This window comes from Perca fluviatilis, chromosome 17, assembly GCF_010015445.1.
Source record: "Perca fluviatilis chromosome 17, GENO_Pfluv_1.0, whole genome shotgun sequence".
Classification (NCBI taxonomy): Eukaryota; Metazoa; Chordata; class Actinopteri; order Perciformes; family Percidae; genus Perca; species Perca fluviatilis.
In genome coordinates, this window is record NC_053128.1 from 20,396,573 (window position 1) to 20,410,253 (window position 13,681).

The following is a 13,681-nucleotide window of genomic DNA, read 5'->3' on the forward strand; positions in this document are numbered from 1 at the left end:
ACACTAGGGATCAAGGCTTTGCCCAACATTTGTGTTATCTTATTAAGATAATTTGATGAAGAATTCTCCAAAAGAGAGATCTGTGTTTATAAATACCTTCAGCACCTGAAATCAGTAATTGAACCTGTAAATGCTCATCCAGGACCATGTTAAGGAAGCTGTTTGCAAATTATTCAGTGTGTGTAGATTACACAACTTTTTGTTCGAGTCCCGGTGTGTTCTGTCTCTGGTGTATTGTACATAGAGTGAGATACTGTAACAAGAACACACCATACTTTATCTGCATGCCAGTTACGTGTTCCACATCAGCATGTAACCCCCAGCTAGGTTTGAATGTTAGATACAGGCAAAGTGTAGCAGCACATGCAGAAATAGGACACAGACACACACAATCACTCACACTCCCCAGGAGGCAGGGCAAACAATGCTGGTGGGATGATGGGAGCACACATGCTGTCCTCTCAGGATTGGAACAGGGTCAAGGGAACAATCATCCTTGGAGGTAGAGATAGGGAAATCAAAGTTCACTCCTTGGTGTTAGAATAAGGCATGCATCATGAAATAAAACATTTAGTTGGGTTGAATAACCTTTTTTTTGTTTGTAGCAGTATGTCCCACATTTAATCAACTATATTCAGTTCATTGATTTTTCAATTTTCTCACAGTTTATGGAATAAATAGCGAAAATAATTCAAATAATGTTTTTTTGGCTCTGGTCTGAGTAAATTATTTTTTATTATGAGTAAAAATTTCGTTTTTTTAGAAAGCTAAAATGGTGTACCGCAATACATAAACGTACACCTGGAGCTTGAATTTTGGTATTAGTCTATATTTTTTTATTTTCACAAAAGACACAATTGTTGGTTAGTCTAGAGTTTATCTGTAGAAGGCCTTGATGAGCACCATAGCAGTTCATAATTTATAACCACTGTATAATTTGCTTTTAGTCTTCTTATTTATTTATGCTTCAATTCACTTTTTAATAGATGGTTTTACATTGAAATGAATGATGCTATGACAACAAAATGTAACATTGAGGCTAATGGCCAATTAAACTTGTCTGTCACTAAAGTCAGATATACCATGACTGCAATGTATACTTCCACTGCGAGGTGAAGCACGAGCTTTACATGTGCGAGTGTGACCGACATCATTCCCCAGCTGCCAGTCAGACTCTCATTCACTACCCTTTCCTCCCGAATGCTATACATCTCGTCCCGACATGCTGATTTCCAAAAAATAGTTTCATGTCTGGAAACCAGCCCTTCATTTTGGCTGTGAATGGAATTGTTATAGCTAATAATTGGCCAAAAGTAGCACCTGCACCTTACAACACCTTACCACTTGACGTAGACATTACAATTATCTTTTTTAAGGTGTTACCACATACAGCTCAGTGCTGCAGAGCTGTCGGCGGGGACTGAGTGGAATTAGTAGTGGGATTGGTAACTAGCCCCATGTTGAAACATCAAGACAGTCTGACGATGTGATGGACGTCATTAACATAAATGTTTAAAAACAGTATTGCAATTAAGCATGAGGAATGTGTCTGCAGTGATACAGTGACCATTTTGTACATTAACATAACATACCTTTTATTTATAGGTGCCTTTCTTGACACTCAAGGACACCTTACATGAGTAAAAAGATCAAAACAGATGCACAACAAAGACCACACAGAACTACAAAGCATAATTATCATTATTACTATTATTATTATTATTATTATGCAAACAAGAACACCAGGATGCTGTTATATATTAAGTCATTAAACAATGGCATATTGTGTGGCTGGGTTAGCTCAGTTGATAGAGCAGGCGCACATGTAATTTATGCCTTGACGCAGAAGGTCCAGGGTTTGAGTCCGACCTGGATGATTTCCTGCAAGTCTTCCCCCTCTCTATCCTCTTTCATATTTAGCTGCCCTTTCCATTAAAGGCTGAAATGCCCAAAAACAAACAATAGCATATTGTAAAAGTAAAAACCTGTATGGCCTCTGTGAATAGAAAATAGTGCCACAACAGCATTAACCCATAAAAAGACTGACCCTGAAAAAAGACACCATGGGCCCTATCTTGCACTCAGCGCAATTGCCTTTGTAAACCGCCGCATGTATCATTCCTATTTTGCACCCGACGCACAGCGGACTTTTCCCTCCACAGACGCACGTCGGTAAATTAGGGAATGTATTTGCGCTCCCGGGGGCGGTTCAGCGAAAAAAGGAGGCGTGTTCCGGGCGTAAGCGTTACTTTGTGCTATTCTGCAGTTTCAGAAAACAATTCCACCACTGACCAGGAAAAACCTGGTCTAAAGTCAGTGGCGCTAGTCTAAAGTCAGTGTGCGTTATTCAGATGCTATTTTAGGGGCATGCTTGGCCATAATGTAGCGTGTGCACAACGCGCATACACATCTCTCATCTACAGCAGTTCCCATTTTTGAAAACCATACATAATTACAAAGGAAAATATTACTGAAAATGCGCTTCATGTGTTTGGATAGATCAGGAGGCACTTACAGTCCTCAAAAGTTGCAGCATTCTTTGTGGCTTGTTGTGTTTTATACACATTTCCATGAATCATGGATGTGTTGATGACATAAATGAGGAAATATTAGAGGACTTAAGGAGACGTGATGTTGAACTACGGTGGGATTGGACACTCCGGCGGAATCTGGTCCGGGAGTATGCGATGTGCTCCTGATGGAGCGGGTGGACGGAGATGGAGTGGGGAAGAGGAAGGGCCACAACAGGTGCAGGTGGTGTGTTTGGAGGCCCACGCTCCATTGCTGCAGCAATCCTCTCCAGACTTGAGGAGATGCGCCCGAGGGGCCGCAGCAACATCGCCACCCAGCCAAGACGGGCATTTATTACTTTGCCGCATCTCGCATTGGCAGCTCCCGCTGGCGTGCGCCAGGCAAATCCGCCATCATAATAGCAATCCACCATGGAACAAGCGCCCTGCTCTTAAAGGGAATGTGAGATGACGCTCTGATTGGTTTATTGCACGTTACGCCCAAACCACACCTAGCTACTTCAGACCAACCCATTTTAGATTTGCGTCGGGCGCAAGAGTCATTTATCCCGCCGGTATAATAGCAACAGCGCCCGAGATCCGCCCACAAAGCTACTTGCGTTTTGCGTTTCATACTTGCGTTTCAGATCGTTAAAATAGGGCCCCATAAGTTGTTTGTTCAAGGAGCAATTATGACCCATATCTACGTTTATATTGGCGCCAAACTCTAGTGGCTGTAGTAATTTTGACAGGAGTGAAGCAGGAAGTGAGGTGACGAATAGGAGCGCCAAAACTCCACATAAGAAGGCAGGTTGGGGGGCTGGTGGATGGGTCAAACAAACACTGGACTTTCACCCAGGAGACCACGGTTCGTGTCCTGTTTGAAAATAAAAGTAATCAAGTTTTTTTTTACTTTACCGAACAAACAGAAGTGCCTCACGTTCTGCTTCACGTGCACATCCGGAAATGAAGTAACTGAAGAAATGTACTGATTCAACCCAAACCACAATCTTTTTCTTTTTCATTTGAGGACAGAAAATGCTTGTGTTTCGTATTTCCTGCCACCGCTGGGGTCACCAATTTATGAAATGCTTCTATGCATCGTATTAGAGGGTAGGAATAAAAAACCCATATGGTTGTATTGTTTGGAGGAGTTGTTGCCCATGAATACATAAATACCATCAAGTTAAATCCAACTTGATCACTGTAGTAATTTATTATAAGACTGATGCAGTACAGTAATTAATGTATGATAAATGGCTGTGCAACTGCAATAACTATAATAACTAGACAAAGGCATTTGGATTCTGCAATAAAACCCCCAACCTAATCTTTCAAACCAAAAACAATGCACAATTCGATGCACAAGCTCTCATTCACGCTTTTGTCTTCAGGCCATCTAGATTACTGCAACTCATTATTTGCCGGACTGCCCCAGAAATCATTCAACCGCCTCCAACTTCTACAAAATACGATAGCTAGCGTTCTTACAAGAACTCAAATATATGAACACATTTCCTCTATTCTCGCCTCATTGCACTGGTTACCTATGGCGTTCAGAATTGATTTAAAAATTGTATTGCTGGGGCGCCCTGGTAGCTAACCTGGTTGAGTGTGCGCCCCATGTACAGAGGCTTAGCCCTTACTGCCCTTACTTCTGACCTGAGGCCCTTTGCTGCATGTCATTTCTCCTCTCTCTCCCCTTCAGCTGTCCTGTCAATTAAAGGCCTAAAATGCCCCCCCCCCCTCCCCCCCCCAAAAAAAATAAAAAGATTGTATAGCTTGTTTTTAAATCACTGAGTGGCCTTGCTCCTTCTTACATTATCAACCTTATCACCCGTAACTCTCAGCTCAGCAGACCAGCTGATGCTCTGGGCCCCCTGCAGGGCAAGGCTTGAGACACCGGGTAGTAGGGCATTTGCCTTGAGGGCTTCATAATTATGGGATAACCTTCCACTGGGAATCCGACAAGCTATCTCAGTGTCCTCTTTTAAAACTCTTTAAAAACTACATTTTTACAAAATGGCTTTTAATTACAGTTTTTCTTTTTGTTTTTATGCTTTTATTAATTTATTTAATCTTAATATTTGTATTCATTGTGTTTCATCTATTTTCTTAAGGTTGCTTCATCATTGCAAGTGACAAATCCATCATCGTTAATTCAGCCTCATGTGTCTGAAAACGAGGAAGCCTCAGTGTCTGGCTGCAACAGATTGCAGGCTTTGGCTAGAAGCTTTTGGTCATTAAGCTATTGAAAACAAATGATATAATTTATGTAGCCAGTTTAGCATAATAAGAAAATATATATTCATGGTTTGCCCCGTTGTGGCTGCAGCCAATTGGCCCTTTGGTGCTTCTGATGAAAGTCATCCGCTGGTTAGAAAATGTCAATAACCTTTTAATAGATAGCACCAGTTCCAAAGGACTGAGTAACCTGATCATCTCAGAGAAATGACGTTTACACGAGCATTGTTCATTAACATCCTGTAAAATGGGAAGTGCAGGAAGCCACCATCTCCTGAGCGGTGCTGAATAACAGGAGGTAGAGGAGAGAGTCACATACATACACATACTGGTCTCTCTTTGTGTGTGTGCGCGTGCACCCACACACACACACACACACACACACACAACACACACATACACAAAAATGTGCAGACAATGCACCTTTTGTATCTGCTTTCATTATGTAGTTTGAGTAGAAATGAGTCAGTATCCTGTCTGTGGGTCACTGAGTTTATTTTCAGATATAACAGAAAATTGTGGTTTTGCCATTGTATAATATGTGTATTTTGTGTGTGAGTATGTGTTAGCAGTTGCCATCCAGTTACACAAGCTCACACACTCTCACAGAAACACACACACATCCATATCCACATACACAATCACACTCCCTTGGCTACAACTGTAAGTTTATTTCACCCAAAAAATTCCTTTTATTTGCAAAGGAAGATGGAACAATATTTCCTGTGATGTAAATTGAAACAATGAAAAACAAAACAGGGCATTAAAGCAGTTATGCCATTACACATAAAAGCAAAACACATCAGGGAAGTTTTTTTTAATCAAGGTTTTTTATAAAACAAAGAAAGAACTGCAGTGTTTCCCACACATAGACTAATTCGTGGCGGTGCGCCGCACTATCAACACCTGCCGCCTCACATTGCGTTTCGTTATTCATTTTTTTATTTTATTTAAAACACGCAGCTTATTCGTTCAGCTGCATTTCCTTTCCCTGCTCTCCTCTGTCTCTATGTCACCTGCGTCTCGCTCACATATACACACACAGCCCCTCCCCCCATGCACGCAGCGTCCGTCTCCATGAAAACGAGAGAAGACGGCTGCCGAAATTCACAAGTTCACGAAAGGTTGGTATCTCGTGAACACCTTTACACAATCACACATTAAAAAGTGCTATAAAAATATTTTATATTCTGAATACAATGTCAGTGTGTTAATGTTGGAGTCCTGACCCGACTCTTAGCAAACAAGCGATTGCGCCTGCTTTAGAAAGTTAACTAGTCGCAAGTTTGCGGTAAAATGCAGTTGGGTTGTCGAGGTCAAAACACTATATGTAGCAGCTGTGAATCAAATAAAGTTATTATAAATGATGTTATGTAAATGTTTTACTCTTACACTGAAAAATGCACGTGTTGAGGATGAGGACCAGCCTGAACCGGAGGTATCAGTCTGAAACAGAGCTGAACAGTCCAACCAGTGTAACTAGTTATGTTATTTATTTGTTTACAATATTTTCAGGCTTCAATCAGTGCTGCTCAATCATAAAGACAGGGTCAGGGAGAGAAATAGATTTGTTAGGCATTGAAGAAAGAGTAGGAGAGGAGGACAGCATCCAACAGCTTGTCCTCAGTTTTTGATACTTGATTGTATGAAAATAAGTATCTCACCCCCCCCCCCCCAACCGCCACAAATTGCCTTCTAATCTGTGGGAAACACTGAACTGTGAGGAAAAACTATCTTAAAGAATGCTGAAAGTATATCTTTACCATCTTTACACCAGCTTCATACACGGTATGGATAGGATTGCTTGATAATCATTAAAACTCCCCAACTGAGTTCAGGATTTGGTTTTGTGATCCTTCTCCCACATTTCTTTGTATAAACATGAGTTTGGGCTTTTATTAAATCTTTTTTTCTTTATATCTCCTATTTTCTGGCTCTTATAAAAGACCCATTGTTCCTACAATGCCCCTCGGAGAGAGAGCACAGGGTTTTGTGTTTGTCTCCTTTTACTAATTTTCTTTCAACTTGCTGGCCAAGATCTACGAGGAAGTGCAGACACTTATCAAGGGCAATAAATGGCCAAGATTATCATCAAACAAGCAGGCTGTTTCCAGTTATTTGCTTGGTTTACTAACATCAGTAATGCAAATGGTTTCCTATTAAGCTCCAATGTAGAAACAGCTGTCATAATTACATTTTTTCAAGTATATTAAAATTAGTTGTTTTTTGCCCAGATAGAAGAACTAAATTAGAATAGAAATGTAATAGAATGTATAATTGCATGATAAAGTTCCTAATTTCTGGAACAATGTGTTTTCTGACTTTGGGATCACATTCCCGCAGTGCCTTCTAAACAAAATGTATAGAATTTTATGTATACACATTTTTAATGTACACCATCTTGCACATTTTTTAGCTATTGTTCAATTTAGGAGATGCTCCAGCTCTGTCATTGGTCCGTTCTCATGGCTATGACGCATCTCTGCTTCATGTGCAACAAAGATAATGTGGCCGCAACATGGAGTTATTAAAGGATTATTAATGCACAACCATTATATGTTCAAGCTTTTTTTTGTATAGTGACAGGAAGTATTAGAGTTGTGAGGTGTAGCAAATGCAGTCACAGTTGTTATGTGCTAAGTTATCACTGTTGCAGCTGCATTTTCTTGCTGCTGTATTGAGCGTAAACTATGTGTAAATACAAGAACTTGTTTCTGCAAAGTTGGCACACTTTTGTAAAAAGAGCCATTGTCCAAATGACTTGCAAGAAGTTTTTTTTACTTGTCTTTGTCCTAACTGTCTTTGTTAGAAGTGTTAGGAGGAACACAGTAGGACAGCTTTGCAGCACTCCTGAATCCTGGATTAGATAAGAGTAATGTTCGAGGTGAAGAACGCTCATGAAATTCTCATACCTACTCATACCCAAAATGTGTCACTCTGAGAATCTTATGCCAGTTTTGGGCAAGTTGGGACTGATTTTATCCTCTGAGAAGTGTTATAAACATGGAACTAAAACTGATTCACTTTTTTTTAGCTTTTATATAAAACAATCTGCTATGTTGGATACTGCAGCCTAATAAGTTGTTAACATGAGCCTCACACTCACACACACAAAACAGTCAGTGTTAACTGACTGTGATTCACATCTCATCCTGTGCCAAACAAACCTACTGTTGTCTCTTGCTTATTCATTGTCAGATTATTGAAGATGGAGAAAGAGATTGATGGTGAACAGAATAGTGCTATTCTAGGTCAGAAAGAAGTAGCAGGAATTAAATGAAGGAATTCAATTTAGAAATAGGAAATAGTTTTAAATGATTCTTGGCTCTCGTGACTACATTTGAATGTGCAAGTAGGACTTTTAACATCCAAATACTCTATGACCCAGGTTTTCTGCATACCAAATAACGGATATGTCCAGTGAATTGAAATAGTGCTGTCTGCTTTGGGAAGTCACATGGAGTCTATCATGGAAATTAGGCTATTTATTCCTCTATTTGTGCACTTTATAGGTTCCACATCCTGATTAACATACTCCTTTGGTTAAGCCTGTAGTGCACTCTATTTCCTTTCTTTAATAGCAGAAAGTGAAAGTAGATCCAAACAGAAGAGCCTACAATGTTTCTCTCTGTTTTCTCACAGATATGAACTAAGGATTTAGATTACATTTAACGTCATTAATCCCTGGTTTATAAGTACCAGGTCTGCAAGCTCAGTACACAACACTGCAAAAGAATTCTACCAGACCTTGTCTAAATATATAACATTTCACTTGGTAGTAAATTAAAAGATGCAACATTTAATTGAAATCGAACGTGGGAAATGTGCTCAAACTTCAGCAATATGTTCCAGTATCTATTGAGATTTAGATGAGCTGAATTTAGTGTTAAGAAGGCTAGCTGTATAGTAATCCTGTAGTTACTGTTAAAACCTTTGTTCATATCTAAGCTAAGAGCTGCTTTAACCAAGGTCAGGAGCAGGGTCAACCACACAGTAGAGCACAATGTCAGGAAACTAGGGTCTAACATTTGTTTTTAAATTAAAGAAGAAATGGGGGAACGAGAAGGAAGGAAGCAGCCGGGGGAGGTCTGATGAAGAAAAGGGTTGAACTGGTGAGAAGAAGTTTATATACACAAAGACCAAGATTAATTTCTCCACCTCTGGGGTTTTAGGTTGTTGGAGGATTTGGAGTGCGGGTCAGGAATGTTTCAGAGCTGTGTTTAGAATGTTGTTCCTACAATGTGTTTGTTAGTGCAGAGCACAACCGAAGAATGTACAGTTTGTTGAGACAAAGACAAGCAAGGTTTCCTTGTCTCATCGGGGGAATAGCAGCCCATTGGGGTTCCAAACTTCTCTCTTAACTACACACACTATTTCCCTTGACTTTGGCTAAACGTTCCCAGGTCATGTGCATATGTGTCTATAAATGTTTCATTAACATTTCGAACTTTAACATTGCCAGAAACGTGTTTCCTCATAGGATTGCTTTCACACGTGCATACATGTACAGGTATATAGAACCGAGAAATGGCTACAAAGACGTGTTCAACACACATCCAGTTTAAACCTTTATCTGTGTATCTACACAGCCATCCCACCACCCTTAATGGCTTGTCAACATCTGCATCCCATGCCTCCGGGTGCTGTATCGCCCTGTGGTCTTTGGCAGATTCTGTGTTTTCTTACTGTCTTCAGTGAGGCATGTGAGGAGTCTATACACATGATCATGCACGCACACACACACACACACACACACACACACACACACACACACATACACACACACCATTACAAATAACACGGTACTCTTTTATTAAATACTGCGCCACTTTTTTATGCTGTGGTTATTGCCAGGCAAGTCTCTGTGTGTGTGTCTAAGTCTCTTTTGTGTGTGGGGGGCCCGAGTGGGGTCTGGTTGCCTGAAAGAATACAGAGAAAAAGGAAAACATAGAAACCTAAAAAAGAGACCTGAAGATTTAGCTCTTTTAACAAAAAACTATTAAATTATACATACAGTGCTGACAATACTATATAATGTTTGACACCAATCTGAACTGAGACAGTTTATTGCACATGGGGCCTGATTAATTAAATACAGTATGTAAAAAAAAAAGAAGCTCTTATTACTTAGGTTGTCATGTAGAAATACATCCAATACCTGAAAATAATTCGAATGTGACTCAAAACTATATATAGTATAGGAGTATTTTAGTTTTTTTAACCTTTACTTTTTCCGGTAAGTCAATTGAGAACAAATTCTCATTTGCAACGACAACCTCACATTCACACAGTTACACATTCATACCTGGAAGCTGCCCAGTACAACCACAGTCTGATCTGCTGGCCATTGAGCAACTCCACTGGAGCAGGGGTTAAAGGCCTTGCTCAAGGGCACCTCAGTGGTGGTAGTGAGGGAGGGACAAGCGCTGCTCTTTCACTTCCCCACCCAGAAAATCTCAATTGCTGCTAGGCTGTGTGTGTGTGTGTGTGTGTGTGTGTGTGTGTGTGTGTTCCTGTGATGCCTCTGCAGATTTGGTCAGTTGTGGGTGTGTGTTGATTCATTCAAACAGAACGCCTGCTTAAAGGAGAATTCTAGCCAATTTTTACGTTAATCTTGATCGCTATAAATATGCGTGTACTTTCGACTGAAAAAAAACAAAAAACGAATCAGTGCACGCAACACGGAGTAGCTGCAGCTACGTGTATGAGCTTCCACTGAGCTAAAACGGCAGTTGTCGGGGCAAGTTTTAGAGTGCCTTTGTGCAACAATCCACGGCGCGGCGGTGGTCTGGCTATGTCCTCCAGAAGACAGGTCATGTCACGTCTTGAAGTTTATTCCCCCCCTAAAAAAACAGTAGTGCGGTAGTAGCTGCTTGCTAGCTGCTGTCCGGTGAGGACATAGCCAGACCACCGCCGCTCCATGGATTGTTGTCGGGATGATTAAGCCTGGCTGAACACACTCACCGGACGGCAGCTAGTAGCTAGTAGCTAGTAGCTAGCAGCTAGCAGCTAGTAGCTACCGGCAAGATCAAGACAGGGACCAGGGTAGTTGAATTTAAACAATGTCTGAGTTGAAAACGCATCTTGTTGTCACGTAAAGGCCCTGTTCATGTTGTACAGACATTTTAATAGCATTTTATGTCTGTTAAGAGGCACAAAGGCACTCTAAAACTTGCCCCGACAACTGCCGTTTTAGCTCAGTGGAAGCTCATACACGTAGCTGCAGGTGTTGCCTGCCCCGATTCAGGTCGGGTTTTTTTCAATCGAAAGTACACGCTTATTTATAGCGATCAAGATTAACGTAAAAATTGGCCGGAATTCTCCTTTAACATTATGATTCTTCTTCGCATTCAAAATAATTCAATTAGCCACTTGCTAATACTAGTTGTACATTCTAGTGTGAATGAGCATCCAGTCCTTACATGCAGGCAGCTAGTCAAACAAAGTCTGACCCAACAAGCGGACAATCCGCCTCAGATCTCCACTCAGCATAAATTGTTCTCCTGATAACCCTGAATAATGCTGTCCTGGGGGCTACATCCGGACAAATAACTCTGGAGAGGACAAAGTTTGCTACGTTTTCCAGTTGTTTTCTGTGGTTTCAGGGTAAAGCCTGGCTGATAGCCCCATAGGGACTGGGACCCGCGTTTTGATGTCCCCACTGATATTACTGATTAGATTTTGAGGTCTCTCATGACCCTCAATGACTTAATCCCTGAATCAGAATCAGAAAAGGATTTCTTGCCAAGTAAGTAACACTTACAAGAAATTTGCCTTTGTGGATGGTCCATACATAAACATACAGTATTTAACATATTGCTTAGTGTTTGTAGCTGGGTGATTTTGTTACTTCTAGAGCTGGAGGATATATATCAAACATACTGTAACTGGTGATACATTTTTAATTGCATAACATTTGAAGAGCTGGTACAGTTTTCTGAACTTAAAGTACGAGTCTATTCTACAGAGTGAATGACTTAATGCCTCTACATGTTTGGTTATCATATCCACATTATGAGTTGTCTTTTCTCAAACATTTCTTTTTTTAAATACCTTCAAGCACCAATAGTCATCACCAAATATCATCATGTTATCACTATGCTTGATTCAAAATATCAAGCATTTTGTCAGTATATGAAATACAGTTCGAAGGGAGGATTTATGAAAGAGAAGGATGTGGCAGAGAGATCCTTTACTGCAATCCAGGATTGTGACCAGACAAATCCATTCACAGACAATGGGAATGATTTGCATTATCAAAAAATTGGGAGGAACCAGTAAATATTTCAGTAAAGATGCTGCAATCAACAGTATCAAACTCTGCACTAACACATTGTGCTCTCTCACATTAGCATTGAGCATTGTGCTGACTAACAGAAATCTGAGGAAAAAAATAAATACAAAGGTTGTAACAGACATTATTTGACAAGGCATCAGGTGAAGAAGGCTCATTAACACGTTTAATATTTCCTTTTATACAAATGCTGATTACAATTAAGGAATGATTCACAGCCAAGACAGAAAGCCATGACAAAATCTATTTTTTATAATATATGTCTCATAGAGCAATTTCATCATTTACCAGGTTCAACAATGAAAAGCACAACAGGATATTACTTTGTGCAGCTGCTTTCAAGTATGTAGGGTGGCTCAACATAGAGGGATGCAGGATATGTTTGCTCATGGGGATAAGCGTTATTGTTTACATACAATAATAGTCCCACAAACACATTTTCACTGTAAGCATGGACAATGGACACACAAAGGCAACACACAACTATAATCCATATATTTGTATTGTTATACTAGTGAGGACCCTCATTGATGTGATGCATTTGTAGCCTTTAACCATAGCTTTGCAATACATGCCTAGCCTTAACCTCTGCTCAAAATGTTAACCTTAAAGGGATAGTTTGACATTTTTCAAAAAATATGCTTATTCACTTTATTGCAGACAGTTAGTGAGAAGATCGATACTGCTCTAGAGCTGGTATCAATCTTCTTGTCTAACTCTTGGCAAGAAAATGAATATGCATATTTCCCAAAATGTCACGCTATTCCTTTAAAGGGGTACTCCACACAAAATCTTTTGACTCAGCACTCACCAGCTGTAGGTTTGAAAGGTGACTGTAAAAAGTTTGTAGCTTCCAAACTAATGGAGAACAACAGCTGTGTTCAGCTTGAAGTCAGGCACTTACCATGGATTCCGATGGTTAAGAGTGTTTATGGCAGAAAAAAAATTGTGAAGAAAGTAATGGATGCTATGTTACTACTAGTGGTAGAAGCTAAGACCTTTGTGGTTTGATAGGTTTCGAGAGATATTTGGAATCCACTTGACTGAATTCAAGCTGCTGTTCTCCCTCAACGAGGAAACTATAAACTTTACTGCCGACTTTAAAGCGTACAGGGGGTTAGTGTTTTTGGCTAGAGTTTCACTTTAACCTCAAAACCACACTCTGAAGGGTAAAACTCAAATTGAGTCCCACAAAGATAGAGAACATTACACCATGTGTTACCAGCTGTGGCCAGTACCTAGCTCAGATTCAACTGTGTTCCTGTAATACAATGGCTCATTATTCAGAGCCTCTCTCTCTCACACACACACACACACACACACACACACACACACACACACACACACACACACACACACACACACACACACACACACACACACACACACAAACACACACACAAACACAGACACATACAATGGGCAGCTTCAGGCCATCAGATTAGTGGAGATTGACCCCTTCCCCGCCCTACAGCAACTTCCCTTTTTCTCTTAACCAATCAAAGTGGTGGGTTGGCAGAAAGTGTAATGTGAAACCGGGGTCTTGGCTCAATACTTCAAACCTAGGGCACAGTTGGAGGCCAGCAGAAACAACAGCCGTAGTCTTTCACACTCTCTCACTCCCGCAGATTTT

At 40.4% G+C, this 13,681-nt stretch overlaps 1 protein-coding gene across 7 annotated transcripts in view; it reads left to right on the plus strand.

The window, feature by feature from the left end:
* The window catches only part of rgs3a (regulator of G protein signaling 3a), a 148,115-nt gene that overhangs the window by 119,286 nt on the left and 15,148 nt on the right, over positions 1–13,681 (plus strand). The gene's annotated exons all lie outside the window — the stretch shown is intronic.